At 38.4% G+C, this 18,065-nt stretch overlaps 1 protein-coding gene across 1 annotated transcript in view; it reads left to right on the forward strand.

Annotated features, from left to right (window-relative positions):
• Positions 1–18,065, forward strand: part of LOC129718029 (alkyldihydroxyacetonephosphate synthase-like) — a 99,719-nt gene that overhangs the window by 20,391 nt on the left and 61,263 nt on the right. The gene's annotated exons all lie outside the window — the stretch shown is intronic.

Consider the following 18,065-nt stretch of genomic DNA (forward strand, 5'->3'; position numbering starts at 1 on the left):
CAGATTCATTTCTGTTAACGACCCCGTATTCAATATTCGAATCCGGCAATCGTCAAAACAAAAAGTCCTAAAACAAAAGTCAGTTGTCAAGGATTGTCTCTTTTTTTTTAAAATAAAGCATTGAAAGTAGAAATTCAAATCTTCACTGAAATTATTGGCTTCATTGAACATCTACTCCTATTGTCCACTGTCAAGGTAATAATCTGTGAACAAAAAAAAACTGTAGAAACAGCAAACAGCAATGAATGAAACTGTATAATTAATAATTTGTATTTTCATAATTTAATGCTTAGGAGAAAGATTTTTGAGATGTTCAATATAAATTATGAGAAAAATCGTTATTTATACTACTGAACATGTTTTTCAAGAAATTAAATAATTTTATCTAGGAAAATTATTGTGTGTACCAACATTTTACGCTCTAATGGATGCTAGGGTAGAGGAAGGTGATAAATAAATCGTTTTTTGTTTTTCTAAACGTGGTCTAAAACCATATTTTCCTCTACTATCACTCCCAAAGTATTGAAAATATCTTTCCAATTCAATCAAAATGATTAAAATTGTTTGAGTATATGTATGTAGGTGTATACAGATATACTAGAGTGAGACAAATAAATAATGTCAGCTTCGTGTTAAGATCGATCGGTGGAGATATTTTTGCGACCGAATTATAAGTTTCCATACGATCCTGCATCCACTTTTTCGTACATATTCTCCAGATATGTCCAGTTGGCTCCTAAAAATACATAGATACATATTTGTAGAAATTTGTCCTGGAAAAAGCTCTTCTAATGACCGTAAGGCGTTATTATGCTTGTAGAAAACGTTATTTCCCTCAAACTGATTGAATATCTGACGAACCGCTCAATATTGGACTTTTCCAGCAACATTGCTGCAGCTTGCTGCTGTTGCGAACTTGCTTACGGATGAGAAACAATTTCGCGTATTAATATCTTCAGAGAAGCTTCCAACTTAATTCTGTAAACAAGCCTAATTTCTAAAAACAACCTCCAGACGTTTGAATGCAGTTCCGAAAATCATGAATAGAACCAAAAATGGTCGAAATCGGTCTACATGAACTTGTTGTAAGATGCTCATCACAAAATCTATACGCTATAAATATATTAAATGTATGATTCTATTTAGGTGTACTTTATTTGTTTGCGGAGTAGCTTGAAAAATCACTTTATTTAGTTCATATTGATGGACCCCTCGGGCATTAAAAAGTCAAACGGTTTTCAAAAAAGTTGTATTTGGAGCAATTCTTGATCTTTCAATTGATCTATTTTTATCTATCTTTTTGAATAAGTCATTAAAGCCTCTACAAACAGCACGTCGTTTCCTCTTTAGGAATGATAGAGCTTTCATTTAAAGTAGGAAAAAATTACCCGCCATCAAGGATCTCACCGTCATCTTGAATTTTATCAGAAAAAACACCGATTTTGAATTTAATGCCACCATTGTGGTAAGCTGAGAAAAAATGCTTCAAGATAAGATACATTCATAAAATTAGGTGAGCAATGAGTTTACTTTGCCATGCAGATCAGTTCAACGTATGACCCGCGACCAATATCGAAGGGTAACGGGGGTATTTTGGCCAGCTTTAGGAAGTGATTGTATAATTTATTTAGAAAACACGATTTTTTCGACATAAATAAATAAATACTAATACTCTATCATACTATTGTTAAGAGCTAAGTGTCTATTATGACATACATCATTAAACAATGCAACTTATTAAAAAATATCCATGAAATATCAAAAATTTATTACGAAGTACTAAAAAAATACTCGGGACCACCAAGTCCAATATTTTGGCCCACCTCTGTATTTAGAGCCGTGCGTGGAAATATTTCGGATTAATTATATTTTAGATCATCATAAATCTTTTTAGAGCACATATAGTGAATTTGCGAAGGACAGCTTTCTGTCGTGATTTTTTCTGAATTTAAAAATAGCGGTTTTCAGGCATTCTCAGCCAATTTCATGTCGTTAAATGTAATAAATTTAGAAATATTTACCTGTTAATTGCTACATGCAGCTTTTTGTTTAGCACGCTACGGCCGAATGGTAAACAAAGAGCTGTCAAAACTTGGTATGGACAAAATATGTTCGATTTAGGCAGAAACCAACCTTTTTCGGTCATGCTCTAAAACTACTATTTTGACTCTTCCCAATCTGTTAGAGTATAAAAACTGATTCTATAGTGTTTTATTGATGTTACTACAACAATGAATTGTTTCAAAAGCATACATATTTGTTACAATAGCTTCCAGAAGTTAAGTTTATATTACCACTCCCTCTTAAGCTTGGGTTGATTCAGGTATGATTTTAAATATGTGTAAACTAATTCCAAAATATTGTTACCAAGAGTGAGTGTTTTGCCGTAAACTATTATGTAGTATGATTTCTAAGTATGTTATTTGGCGTCGTACACAAATTACGTAACGCATGTAGGGGGGGAGGGGGGTAGTAGAGACAGTTACGTAACTGTGATGTTTGCTCGAAATTGAAAACTTCGGAGGGGGGTCAGGCTGATCAGCGTTACGTAATTTTAGGGGGGGAGTCATGTCGAACGTTACCTATCGTTACATAGGTGGGAAGGGGGAGGGGTCTGAAATCTAGATTTTTAGCGTTACGTAATTTGTGTACGACGCCTTTCAATAATGCATCCATAGTTTTCTAATGTTTAATAAATTTATCAGATAAAAAGCGTGAAATGTTTCCAGGTGGGCGAAAATACCCCGTTTACCCTACTGAGCCTGTGCGTGGTGTGTCTCTATGTGTAGTATATATTACTGAGTTGTTTGATAGTTGCCACTGTCTGTATGAGTGACTTTTGGTTTGTTCGCAAATTATGTAACGAAAAATGTCATCTTTTCACCACATTCATATGATTTTTTCTATACTATATGAAAAATAAAATAGCTTCACACTCCCTCTTTCGCCCTTGAGCATTAAAATAAAAATAGAATAGAAATTAAATAATCGAATTAATTTAAGATGTTGATAAATCGTTGCTGATTCTGTTGTAATCCGTTCGGGAAAACAAGTCACTCAAACTGGTTAAAATTTTGGAAACTAACGAAAGTAAAACCGAATCTCATTTCATATTTACATTCAACAATTTTGCAACCATTCCCAATGTTACTAACAAAACATGTGCAAGCAGCCTTAGAGTGAAACTCTTTCTTAACAGAAAAAATGAACGAGTACAGGGTGTAGTAGGGAAATATGCGAAAATTTATGACATTTCTCTGAAATCCCATTTTCAACTAACTCAGGTAATAAAGGGCCATCCACATACCACGTGGACAGCTTTGGGGGGGGGGGTTTGGCTAATGTCCACGGTCCATACAATTTTTTTAGAATTTATATGGGCAGTTGTCCACGAAGGGGAGGGGGGGTCAAAATCATTAAAAATCTGTCAACGTGGTATGTGGATGGCCCCTAATACAAACACTCTTGAACTCCGTTATCTGAGATAGATCCCTTTAAACAAATTTTGTCGATGTAGCTTGGATCTTGGTTCTTCAAAATACCGATGAAACGTACGGCTTGGCGAGCAATCTTTGCACAGACCGATTTGATCCCATTTGGCGTACGATCAAAACGGGGTCGTCTACTTCCTGGTATTTTGCCGCTGGGAACCATCCTGTAGAGACCTCCTGATGCGATAAACTATGATCGAATGACATCCTACCCTCTTTCCAATCTCCTTCGGTGCCTTTTGGACGAGCAGCGAACTTGTTATCACTTTTTTGGTGTATATTTTCATAAAATAGGAATGAAAACATTCCGATGCTCTGATAAAAAATTAAGTCATTAGTTACAAAAATTAACTCAATATCAAAATTTGAACTTTTTCGCATTTTTTATTTCCGCATCCTTATATACTAACGTATTTTAACAAAACCTAAAGTTCGTATGTGGAAGACCATATTGCACCGCTGCGTGAATGAATTCGTGCCTTTTAATTTTCACCTGTAAACGCCAAGTTATTTTTCCAAACACCTGATATTTTTTTATATATATTTTGAAGTGTTACGATGGACTTCCTTAATGCTACAAATTCTTTTGGCAGCGAGCTGTCAAATAGAGCTACATAAATTCGTTTTGATCTTGATAACACTGGTCAACACTAGGTTTAGCTTAGAGCTTAAACTGTGAAAAATATGTAAGATTATAGCTTTTTAACCGTTTTTTGTGAATTTTGGTGCCCCTGGCGAGTTTGGAAGTGCATAAAAGGCCGTAGAGTGATTGCTTGTCGGGCTCGACGTTTCTACGTTTGCTTACGGGAAATTGCATTAAGGTCTCTGAAGACTTCACGCACATTCGAGCTGGCTAAGGGCATGCTTGGTATTCCCCTTAATATGTGAGAAGAGTAGAGTGAATACACTTGCTGCTTACACCACAGCTGAGCCAAACGCGAGTAGTAAATCACTCTAGAGAGAATACAGAGAAGTACGCAGCAGTGTACACTGCTGAGATCAATTCGATAGAATTCGAAGGGCGAACATGCGTGACGGGCGGCTGGATTTTTTTTTCAGTTTCGAGATGAGATGCAAAGCAAACAACGTAATTCACCTATGTTTTTCTCTCATTTGATATTTACTTAAGAGACACACAGTGAAAGCACTGTAGTGAGCTCTATTGTGTAGTTATTAAGCGTATTGTCCTTTCGTGTGAGAAAGATCATACCGGTTTATTATCTCTCTAGTGAAAAGTTTCAGATTCCACAGCAGTGTTTTTTGCGAGCTCCTCTGATACACACCATTCACTGCTCTCTTCAAGCAAGTGCGTCGCTTTGCTCACCAGTGTAAGAGCAGTTGTTTACGCAGTGGAAGATAATCTCCTACACGGTAGTGTTACTCCAAGGAGAAAACAAAGCTTGGCTAAGAGCACCAAAATTCACATCAACTGTAAAGAGCTATAATCTTTCATTTTTTCAATTCACAGCGACTTCGTGAGTAAAAATTGGTAAGCGTTAATGTTCGATGTCGTCATTTTTTAAATGATTTTTTATTTTTGTTGCTACAAGAGCAACATGTTTTTTCGGCCAACACTCTGGAAAAAAGAACCGAAGAATGCGATGAATGGACCCACAATGACAATAAAATTTGAAAGTAAGTTTGAATTATCAGGATGAACATAAATCTAAAAGAATAGCTTACTTGATTTGCTTCAATAAAACTCAAAACATTTTTGTCTTTCAGCAACCGTCATTTCGATAATGTCATTTACCTTGTTTAATGCTTCTCTTGAAACATAGTGAAAGAGTGAAGAAAAACATTAGTCCTTTTTAGTCAGTTTCAAAATGGCCCATCTGGATTTGATATCAGATAAAAGCTTCTTAGTTGTTTTATATTCGGGTCTGAATAAAGAAAGTCTGAATAGAGAGTCTTTTCCAAAAAAAATATTTTTTTTCGTCGTGTAAATTATTTGTCACTTTTGTCACCTCGCCCTTTAAGTACTTATTTAGCTAGGGTAAAAATCTGAACATTCAGCAAATCTATCAAGTCTAACCCGAGTTTTTGCACTAAACTAAACACTTAACGGTTTGCCGGCATTTTGGGGAAGAAAAATCTTCAATGAACTTTTTACCCCGAAATGGCGTACCTTCTGGTATAGTAGGTAGTTCTAGTAAGGTAAAGTGACTATCCAAATTATCAGCAAAATAAAAGCTGACAGAAAATGTTGTAATTTTGGCGGCTTTTGGAAAAAAAACCTTCTGGGGGCGTTTTACCCCATTTGACGCACTTGGCTTACACATGAAGTTAAAGCTCTTGAGTTGCTCTATTTGTACTACACTATATTCAGATATATTTTTCTGTCGATGTTGAGAAGAGTAGGGAGACCCAAAAAAATTTTTTTTACCATATCTTGTGACCATGCGGTTTGAAATACTATTACTGTAGAATAAAAACACAAATTTTTAGAAATACTACAAGGTATACAGTCCTAGGGTTGTATGAAATGGTGACGTGGGACTTAACACTGTAATTAGGGGATTTTTTTTTACAAAATATACAGAGTCTGCAGACAAAATCAATGTGTTTGCTCAGTGACTGTACGTATTTATATTTTCAGCCTTCCCTGGAAATCAATTTTCAAAATATATTCAACAACACTCGCAAGAATATCGTTTATATCTGACGATATTCTGCCTATAGTATTTTTGTGTACAAACAACATGTATTTGACAAGGCACAAGCATATCGTCCTTGTGGAAGAAGCACTAAGAATTTATCGTAACGCGTCGAAGTCAGAATCAACTCTATATCCTCAGAAACCAAATCCAATAATACTTACGTTACCATAATGAATGGTTTTGTTTTATTTAACTCTGATTAAATCAAATCTATAATATGGATCTAACTTTCAATATAATATGGAAGCCCTTACAAAGGTTCATTAATTGGCAAACATAAGAAGATATTTTAAACAAAATTATTAACAAGTTCCAGCAAAAAATCGTAGCAATCAACAATTCCATTTTTGTTTTTTACTTGACTATTTATTTCATTTGCCTGCAAGGTTTATCATGGTAAGGCTTAGAATAATAATATATCATCTAACAGTTACTCTTCTATAAATGTGTATATTTAGGAATTTACTCTTTCGATACTATCCGGCCACGATTATTTATTGAATATCGAAGATAAAATTAAATAAATATCCGTTGCAAAAAATTACAATTCTTGTTGAGTAATTTATGGTAATCATATTTATGAGATAAATTTTCAATTACCATCAACAGCAGCATTGCAGTTTTTCCTCGATTGCACACGAATAGAAATGTATGAACAAAAGTGTACCACTGCAATACGAATAGTACCGCTGCAGTACGAACAGTACCGCTGCAGTACGAATAGAAGTGTACCGCTGAAATGTACGAATAGAAGAGTACCGCTGCAATCATAGACGACGAGAGACCTGCGGTTGTTTACTCCACTGATACTGTTGCTTTCACCGGCATGTTTTTTTTCAAGACATCAGTTTTTATTAGGTTCTGAAAGCAGGTATAGAAATTGTTCTAGAATGGGGATTGTTTCGAACTTTTCGAAAAACTTTTACCTTCGAGACATCATATTATAGACCGTTTCGATAATTATAAATACACTTACGATCAACCGTCATTTCAAATAACGTGCAGTATTCAACCAAACGTTGGCTGCGTCCTGTTGTTTACATCCAAAAGAAACAGATGCTGTCATTTTTTCTAACATTTAGTGCGAAATTTTGAAAATGCGTGGCCTTTCTCCCGAGCAAAGAAAGCGAATTGTGCACAAATGGGGCACCGTGAGTGGTCTTTCTATAAGAAAATTAGCCAGAGAAGAAGGTATAAGTGTCGGAGCAGTTCAAACCGCATTGCGAAAGTATTGTGAAGAGTGCACATTTACTGATGCCCCAAGACGTGGTAGAAAACCCGGGCCTGTTGATTCCACAATGGACAAAAAGGTTAAGGAATACTACAAGCGGCATCCTTCAGTACGAGATGTGGCGAGAGAGCTTGGAACCTCGGCGAGTAACGTTATGCGTGCCAAGGGAAGAATGGATCTGCAGACCCGTCGGAAGCAGAAGCAGCCAAAACGAAATCCAAAACAAGCTGAATCTGTGAAACCGAGAGCTCGGAAGCTTTATGACAAACTTCTGACCAAAAAAATGGGGTGTGTTATCATGGATGACGAAACCTACATAAAACTGGACTATAAGACTCTGCCAGGACCGCAATTTTATACATCACCGAAGGGAAAGGATGTCCCTGGACCAGTGAAAGCCATTTACACCGAAAAATTCGGCAAGAAGGTAATGGTTTGGCAGGCCATTTGTGAATGTGGGAATATATCTCGTCCATTCATTACGAATGGCACAATGAATGGTAAAATTTACGTGAAAGAGTGTTTGCAGAAAAGGTTGTTACCCATGGTTAAGCAGCATAACAATCCTCCAATCTTTTGGCCCGATCTTGCTCCCTGCCATTATTCTAAGGATGCACTAGGTGTTGATAAAGCAAACTTAACAAAGCAATCAGCTAAAAGTATTTGGATCACAGCAATCATATACATGTTATAATAAAGATATTTTCTCATTCCACAGTTACCATTCAACAAGATCAGTTGGTTATTTTACACGCTCTGCTAACACGTTATGGGGCCATAGCAACGTGTTGAAGTTCATTTTTTCCATCACTAAGGAAGTTTCTGGAAGTTCTGCAAGTAGAGGCAAACCTGCGATAGGATGGATCTCAAGAATTCAACGAAGCTGAACAACTCTAATTACGTAGCCTGGAAGCTTCGGACCGAAGCGCTGTTAATTCGGGAAGGTTTATGGACCTACGTGAAAACGGTCCTCCCGCAGCACTTGCGAATGGAGTAGGTGGAGACGGTGAAGCCGTGGCGGGCGCAGTGGCTGGTCTTCCGGCGGCGTGGATTCAAGGCGATGAAAAAGCTCGTGCGACAATTCTGCTGCTACTGGAAGAGAATCAGTTTGGAGTTATTCGTGCAACGAAAACAGCAAATGATGCATGGGCAGCACTGGCCAAACACCACACAAAGGCAACTCTATCAACCAGGGTTTCTCTCCTACAACGAATGTGTGCGACCCGGTACACCGAAGGGGACGACATGGACGAGTACCTCACGAAAATGGAGGATCTCTACACGAAGCTGTGTAGTGCAGGAAAGGACCTGGGAGAAGACACCATGGTGGCCTTTGTCCTGCGAGGATTGCCGAAGTCTTTCAACGCACTGACTACTGCCCTCGAAACGCGTACGGATGTTGCCTTGACGTTGAACTTAATCCGAGGAAAATTGCTGGATGAGGTAAGCAAGCAAAGCCGTGGCACGAGCGGAGGAACAGCACTGAAAGCAGCAGGACGGAAACAAATTGTGTGCCATCACTGTAAAAAGCCTGGCCACAAACAACGGGACTGCAGGCAACTGCAACGAGAACAAATTGGACCCAAGAAGCAGAATGCAAAAACCGCTCGGAATGGCGGTAACAGCAATATGTACGCACTGACCATTGGAAGCGGCGACACGGCGAACGACTGGATCATTGACACCGGTGCAAGTTCACACATGACGTCTAACAAGAATTTTTTCGAGGACATCCAACCGGCTACGGGTGAAGTAAAGTTGGCTGACGGGCGTGTAGTGGCGATCGCTGGTACTGGCACTGGCGTAGTCAAATGTCTTAACAGCTTTGGAAGCATGAATAAAATCCGACTATACAACGTGATGTACGTGCCAAAGCTGTCAGCGAGTCTCTTGTCCGTGCTCACTATGACTACTCGGAAGGCGAAGGTTGTTTGTTGACGGAAAATGCAGAATTATCGTAAATGACAACGAGATCGCCGTTGCGACTAAGTGCAAAGGGTTGTATCGCCTCAACAAAGTGGAGAACGAAGTTGCTGCAAAAGCAACTGTATCTCATAAGAAAGATTGCCAACATACATGGCATCGGCGGTTTGGACATCGCGATCCAGATGCACTGGAAATGCATACGAAGAAGGAGCTTGTCACTGGGATGTCGGTGGCGGATTGCGGAATACGTGAAGGTTGTGAATGCTGTGTGAAGGCAAGCAGGCTCGAACTCCTTTTCCCAAGTCCACCGAGAAGAAGACTACCGCTCCATTAGACCTCATCCACTCGGACGTGTATGGACCCCTGGAGATACCCTCGATAAGTGGATTTCGTTACTTTTTAACATTTGTAGATGATCACAGTCGCTATTGTACTGTTTTCTTCTTAAAGAAAAAATCTGACGTTGCTGACCGGATTTTGGCCTGCTAGATTCTGGGCTGAAGCAACCGCAACTGCCGTATATCTACAAAACCATCTACCTTCACGTGCTGTGGAGATCACACCATACGAGGTTTGGTGGGGACGCAAGCCGAACGTTTCCCATTTGAAGGTGTTTGGGTGTAGAGCATTTGTCCATGTGCCAAAAGAAAAACGTAGCAAACTTCAGGACAAGTCAAAGGAAATGACGTTCGTCGGTTACTCAAGCAACCACAAAGCCTACAGGTTCATTGATATGGCCACTAACAAGCTAGTGATTAGTCGGGACGTTCGTTTCTTTGAGGAGGAGTTGGTGCAACCCGGTATAGGCATTCCCAAGCTTGAGGAAGAATCGTATGAAGACCTTCTTCAGCCGTTACCACCTATGCAATCGGTGAGTAATGATTCTGGTGTTCTACAACCGTTCCCGCCTAAGGCAGCAAAAAATCCCGAAGTCCCAAATGAAAGCGGAAAAAGTAGTGAGGATGAAAATTATATTTCCTGCGACGACTCTCCGAGTGAAGAAACCAGCCCACGCAGATCAAAACGACTGAACAAAGGGGTAATGTTACAAAGATTCCACGAAATGGGGAATGTGGCCATAGTAGCTGAGCCAAGTACCTACGACGAAGCGCTAAATGGACCTGAAAGCGCATTATGGAAAGCAGCCATGGAGGAGGAGATACAATCACTTCAAGAGAATTCAACTTGGACTATTGTAGCACTCCCAGAGGGACGGAGGGCCATCGGCTGTAGGTGATTGTACAAGCGAAATTTAGACGAAAACGGACAAATCACACGTTATAAAGCGAGACTGGTTGCTCAAGGCTTTAGTCAGAAATTTGGAACTGACTACGACCAGGTGTTTGCTCCCGTGGCAAAACAAGTCACTTTTCGAACTTTGCTAACCATTGCCACTCGTCGTCAACTTCTTGTAAAACACGTGGATATAAAGTCGGCCTCCTGTACGGAACTCTAACGGACGATGTGTACATGAGTCAACCAAAAGGGTACGAGACTGGAGCATCCGGAGATGGGTGTCATCTAAAAAGAGCATCTACGGTTTGAAGCAGTCCGGACGAATTTGGAATCAAACGATTGACGACTGTTTCAAGAAACTGGGTCTCAACAAATCGACTGCTGATGCGTGCCTGTATGTGCGAACTACGGGCAACAAACAAGTATTCATCGTATTATATGTGGACGACATGCTCATCGTGTGCAAAACGGAAGCTGAATACGACGACATCCTGGCTAAGGTATCAAAGCAGTTCAAGACGACATCTCTCGGCGACGTGCGGCAATATCTGGGCATTCAAGTCGAGCGTGCAACTGATGGACGTTTTCTGTTAAACCAACAAAGCTACATCCACCGATTAGCATCGCGATTTGGGCTCGAAATGGCCAAACCATCCCTGATCCCAATGGATCCCGGCTATTTGCAAGCAAAGGAGGAAGAAGACAATAAGCTACCAAACAATAAATCCTACTCTAGTTTGATTGGTGGTTTGCTCTACATAGCGATAAATACGAGGCCAGATGTAGCAATTAGCGTCTCGTTACTTGGACGAAAGGTCAGTGCCCCGAGTGACTGGACAGAAGCAAAAAGAATTATGCAGTAACTTCTGGCGACGAAGCATCTCCGCCTAAATTTGGGCAACAATAATGCTGATCTAAAGGTTTTCGTGGATGCAGATTGGGCGGGTGATCAACGAGACCGAAAATCCAACAGTGGTTATATAATCCTTTTCGGTGGCGGTGCAATTTGCTGGGCGTCCAGAAAGCAATCCTGCGTTGCATTATCATCTACCGAAGCCGAGTTCATCGCTGCAGCTGAAGCGTGTCAAGAACTACTTTGGATCCAGAATCTAATGAAAGACGTAAACGAGCCAGAAAACCAAATTATGCTCTACGAGGACAACCAGAGTACCATCCGGCAACTGGAAACCGAGCAACTACAGCGACGATCCAAACACGTAGACACTAAGTTTCAGTTTACCAAGGACCTCGTTCAGCAAGGTGTGTTAACCATAATTTACTGTCCATCGAAGCATATGGTTGCGGACATGCTCACTAAACCATTGAGCAAAGTAAAGCTATACAAGCATAGGACCGCAGCTGGAGTGCTTCCAGTCTAGTTTGAGAAGGAGTGTTGATAAAGCAAACTTAACAAAGCAATCAGCTCAAAGTATTTGGATCACAGCAATCATATACATGTTATAATAAGGATATTTTCTCATTCCACTGTTACCATTCAACAAGATCAGTTGGTTATTTTACACGCTCTGCTAACACTAGGGTGGTATAAAACAAATAATGTCACATGTGTCTCAAAGGAGATGAATCCTCCAGACTGCCCTGAAATTCGCCCTAATGAAACTTTTTGGGCTTTGACCAAGGCAAAGCTGAGGAAATATGTCAAACCAGCGGACAATGTTGAAAATTTTAAAAAAAATGGCTAAAAGTGATAAAAATGGTCGGAGAACACACTGTGCAAAAGCTTATGAGTAGTGTTATAAAAAAAGTTAGAGAACTCGCGTATCCTACGAAAAATAATCCCAACTTGAATTGAAACTGGAAAGAAAACACTTATTATTTATATTTCAGAATAAAATGACCCGAAAAATCCTGTATTTTTTGTTTTATTCCAGAAAGAAGATGTATTTATAATTTTCGGAACAGTCTATAGTCTAAGCTCATGGAAGCAAAAATAAATTGACCTATTGGAACGGGAGACTCTGTCAATTTTTATTTCGATATTGATACAGAGAATATCACAGGGAAACGAATGGTGTCCATTCACGTCATCTGTGCTAGGAATGCTCGCATGTAATTGGTTAATTTTTCGCGTCAATTTGTCATTGAAACTTTTATCAGTTTTACCGCTTAGCAATGAAATTAGAGTGATAACTATCATATTACAAAATTGTTATACATTTTATCTATCCAACAACATATTGGTTATTGTTATCCATCATGTGGTTGACGCAACATTTGCCAGTTTCATTCTCAATTTTATAGAATGCATCCCAGTATAGTAAACAAAGACGTAGTCCCACGTCAAAATCCATAGAGTCTAGCAGGAGTTATTGCACTTTTTGTGATTTGGACGTTTTTGGACATATCATCTTTAAGGACCATTTTACCCTACTTAACCTCAATGCAAAAAATTAAAATTTTGCAAATCTCACCTTTAATAGACGAACAAAAGTTGAAAATTTTAGCAACACATGCGGTTGCGCCTCTTGCGAACTGGCTCTTGAAGAGAGATTAATTAAGATTACGATTGATGAATGGCGCACCAAAGTAGAAAGTGACAATAGCAACCAGCGACTAAACCGTATGAGAATCTCTATTTTGTGCACGTACATAAACAATATCTCAGTTAGTAGCTCGAAAGTTTCGACATTTTGTTTAGCCATTGGCCCTGACACAAGAGATTTTTCAGGCTGTTCGCACCTAGGCGAATTCTCATATGCAATTGTCTATTTATGTATGAAAACAAAAAGCAAAAATATTTCCTTCCTTCACTTTCGCATGCAAAAACCAAACCAATATCAACAGAGCCGTCAGGGCCAATATGAATCAACCTAGTTATACGAAATTAGATATGTGAATGAACATTTAATTACCTATTCAAGTGTATGTCTAATTGAGGTTTCTTGTTTCTTACGTCAAAAAAGTTCACAACATCAGATCTTACGTCAGATGGAATGATCTCGTGAAGAATTCGAAATTTCTGAATTACACTGAATTCTTTTTTTACGCGATTGTTTTTTACGTGATTTTATTTCACACGATTTTTTTACACGTAGCGGAAGATTTTATCAAAACGACGCGATCTTTTTTTACGCGATTTGTTCAAAATTATACGATTTTTTTACGCGATTCTTCACGTAGAAAAAGAATTCTGTGTATGTACTGCTTGGGTCAGTTTCTGTTTTTAAGCTGATCGCAAAGAAGTCACAAACTTTCGTTTTCCATACTTTATATGTCAAACCAACTCGGCTAAAGAGAGGTCAACAATCACATTCGGAATGGACATGTTTCTAAAAATAACAGCCTTTGCTAACCGTTATTGACATTTCACTTATACACGATTGCACTTTGGATCGCTCGACTGGGTCCCAAATTTCTGTGCAAATGCGCGGGGTGTTTATTTTCGGTTCTGCAGGAACTGGCTCAAGTAGTACATACTTCACAATTCTTGAACTTTTCGCGAATTGATTTCATCTTACGTAAGATCTTATGTCGTAAACATTTTTGACGAAAGAAACAAGAAATTCCCAATGACGATAAACCCATTGTGGATAGTTGAAGGTCATATCTAGGACTGTTTGTCGAAAGAGGCACGGAGAAACCAGAGTGCAAAATCCAATGTCGTCATTAAGAGAAAACTCTTTAGGTACTAACATTGATTTTATTCGTGTACATGCACAGCTACAGCATTCCCATGCAGTTAAAGAAAAAAAGTAAAACCACGAGTGGCCATAGTTTCTTTTAATAAAGGTTGGCTGCGCCATTTGTTCGCCATCCTAATTACACGCTAAATTTAAAAAACGACTAACATAATGCTCGTTAATTTCAACGTCATACTACACACCGTAACGCGAACTTAGGTCGCTGTGAAAATTGTCGACAAATGAACGTTGATAGTATGTATTATGTAATTTTCAAGATTTTTTATTACTTTTATTTATTTTAAATTTCAGTGAAAAAAATACTAGTGTAATTTTCATGTTTTTAACAACTTGGAAAGCTGTGAAAAATATTTCGGATGAAACGCAATTGAATAAAACTCACTACACTACCAAACAAATTGATAACCTAACGTACTAATTTCCATTTTACATAGATTGAACGGTGTGCCAAGGGGGCGTCTTTGATACATCGGCAAGCGGCTGACCCTATTGCCTGATCGATGTTTGGCAATCGGTTTTTATACAAAGCAAAACCTTCCATGATCCAACGATCTGGAAAAACCTGTTCAACCAAAAAGCTAGCGAGTTAGCCCCAGGAGGATGCGAGCAATGTTACAACCTCCAATGCTGCAACATGACCCGAACCTTAATTGGTGATCGTGGTGAGTTTGCAGACTCCTGCGTGCTTAGGCTGCCAGTGGATATGCGGAGAATCTTTTGACGCGTCATAACGTTTGATTAATTTTTTTTCTGAGAAGAATAAATCGACTTCCTTTCTAATATCTGCTGTACTACATACATGCCATACGATCAGCAGAAAATAAATGTACTAGGCCTGTTATTCGTCTCATCTTTCTCGAGCTCTGCGAATAAATTTAGAAACTGCGCATATGCTGTTTACATAGATTTATACAATAAATTCAATGCTACTCTAGTAGATAATTCACGAAACCGGTTCAGCAATAATTTATCACAAGTTGATATGTTTTTTTGCTGCGTAGTTATTTGGAATCTCATTTTTGAAGAATCAGAATCGTCACCCACATTCTCTACTGTTCTCTTTCAACGAGGTTCATCGCAACGAAGCGAATTTCTAGTGGCACCCAGAAATTCAAAAATACGATGACCGCGTACCACCGGATAGAATCGCAAAAAAACATGTTTCAGGTGTTTATGGTCGTGATACAAGGTTCGGCCCGAGCCGACACTATCGTTTGTCGCGTATTTCGACAATCATCAAATATTCTATCAGGAAAAGAAGAAAAACATGGCAAACTTGTTTGCAGTCCCTGATCATGGGTAACTGATGTAGTGAGGTAGGTTCATGGTGGAAGTGAAATCGCAGCGCTGAAATCGCCAATAGACATTGGTTCTACTTTCGTCGAGCAGCTAAACAGGTTATGCGTTCGCCACCGGGCTAGCTTATAATTTTCAATGGTGGGTACTCGAAATTGGAGAATGATTTACAACCGCTGATCGTTGTATGAATTGGAGCTTTCATTTTTCGGAAATAATCGTTTATTAGAAACAAACGTCGACGTGTGGCCCAAACAATAAAAACGGTTACGTCATCCATTTGGGTTATAAAATAATTTGGGTTCCATTATACGGCCTTCGAATTGAACAACTGGCGACCTTATGTAAATGTTTAATGTCCGGCCATTAGGACTCATAAATATACAGTTTTCAGAAGTGACTAGAAACGCATTTTGATATTTTAGTTGAAGCTTTAAGCTATTTAGAAAACGATATATAAAATATTTATATATAATGAAGTAACAAATTTTATTAACACGATTTCTATGTTTATATTTATAGCACAGACAAACAGACGTGCCTCTTTGAAGAAAAATCCTGAAAAATCTTCGTCCTTGTTCGAAACGTTACACTCATGCGCCACCATGTGAGCTTATTGTCTACTAACTTATTTTCCTAAAACGGTTCTTGTCTTTGTGTACGCTTGCTTAAATCAACACCAGCTGCAATACAGACGGTTTTTGTCTTTGATAACGGATGTACACGCTTGCTTATAGCGACACCAGCGGCATTATTGCCTACTGAGCAAAACTTCAAAATAATCGATATTTTTCTGGTCGATGAAATCGTCATCGAATGGCACGTCTGTTTGGCTGTGTTTATAGAATATATTCCAACGTATATGCCATTGTTCACACTTAAGATTAAGCATTATTCTAATAATTACTCAACAACATTCCTTGCACAAACTCCTGTTTTTAAGACAGTCAATGCTTTTATCAGCTGAAGCTCATTTGATCAGTTCAAGCATCACGAAAACAGCAAACGAGGTCTGCTACAAAAAGAATAATTCGAAAGACTGTAGTGTTCGCACTACCGAAACCGAAAACCGAAATGTCAAAAAGTCAAGAGTTCAGGAAACTAAAAACAAATCAACAAATTTTTCAAAAATCAAGTCGAAAACTAGAAACGTTAAAAAACCTAAAAGGTAAAAATTAGGGTTTTCAATATTCCCGAGAATAGATTTCCCGGGAAACGGGAATGAAAAATCTCATTTCCGGGGAATTCCCGGGAACCGGGAAAGGAAAAAATCCTTAGCAAAAATGAGATTTTAAGTAAAGTTTATTAATAAAAAGTTTCAAACGATCGTTTACAATTTAATTATCAATTGAAGAACAAAATTTATTCAAGTTCACTCCAGAAATTCATGAATAATCGTCTATCGTCTATCAAGAATGTCGCAGTGGCATTTCAGTACCCAGTGCCCTTCAGGCATACATTAGTAAAAAAAGCTGAGTGTTTGGCAGCCAGATTTTAGAGCATTTGAATGCCTTCGTAATTAGTGTGAAATCGCGGCCACAACCTAAGTTACAATGACTGAGTTTTATTTATTTCTGGTCGCATTGATTTACGGGTTTCAATTTTTTTATCAATTTACAGGTTTCAAATTTTTTTGTCAGTAAACAAAGAAAAAATCAAGCAACTATCCGCTTAGTAGTAAACCCACTAGCAAAAAAAGACATGAGACGAAGAAAATATTTCTTAATTCCTAATTTATCGTTTACTGAATAATACAGCATATATTTTTGACAAATAAATTAAGCAAATAATTTGATATTACACGGCAAGTAAATATTGATCGTCGCTTCAAGCAAATATTTGCTTCGTATAATGCACACTATGAAGCTGCTCTACACTTCTACGACGTAAGTTTCGTATTTTGATACGATATTTATTGCAATATTGTATGGAGAATTTTCCGAGGAGGAATATTGTATGGAGAATTTTCCGAGAATCAATATTCCTATTCCCGGGATCCGGGAATCCCGGGAAAAGGCAATTCCCGGGAAATCGTTCCCGGGATTGCAAACCCTAGTAAAAATGTCCTAACGTTGAAAAGTCAATACACTAAAGTTTCTTTTCTCGTGTTTTTTACGCGGATTTTCACGCAGTTTTATACGTGACATTTCTAGCGCGTCTTTTTTTACGAGGATTTCGGAACTTACGCAGTTTTGTACGGAGATTTTGGAGTTTACACGGTTTTTCTACGCGGATTACCCAGAAAAATGGCTTTTGACGCGGCATGTTTTATTTGTTTTTTATTTTCAAATCGTAAATATAGAGTGTGATGAGCGGAGTTTACTTAGTTTAGTTACTGAATATTCACTTATCTAGTATAGCCTTATTTTCAATATTCATTCTAAATTCTCAGCTCGATTCGCAAGTGGAAATAACACTGCTTTTGTTTTACGCGAATTTCAGAATTTACTAATTTTTTTTCAAACTGATTTCGGAATTTACGCGTTTTTTACGTAGATTTTGGAATTTACGCTTTTTTGACGTAGAGTTACGTTTTTATCTAGCCTTCCACATAAGGGTGTGA

Source organism: Wyeomyia smithii, chromosome 1, assembly GCF_029784165.1.
Source record: "Wyeomyia smithii strain HCP4-BCI-WySm-NY-G18 chromosome 1, ASM2978416v1, whole genome shotgun sequence".
NCBI lineage: Eukaryota > Metazoa > Arthropoda > Insecta > Diptera > Culicidae > Wyeomyia > Wyeomyia smithii.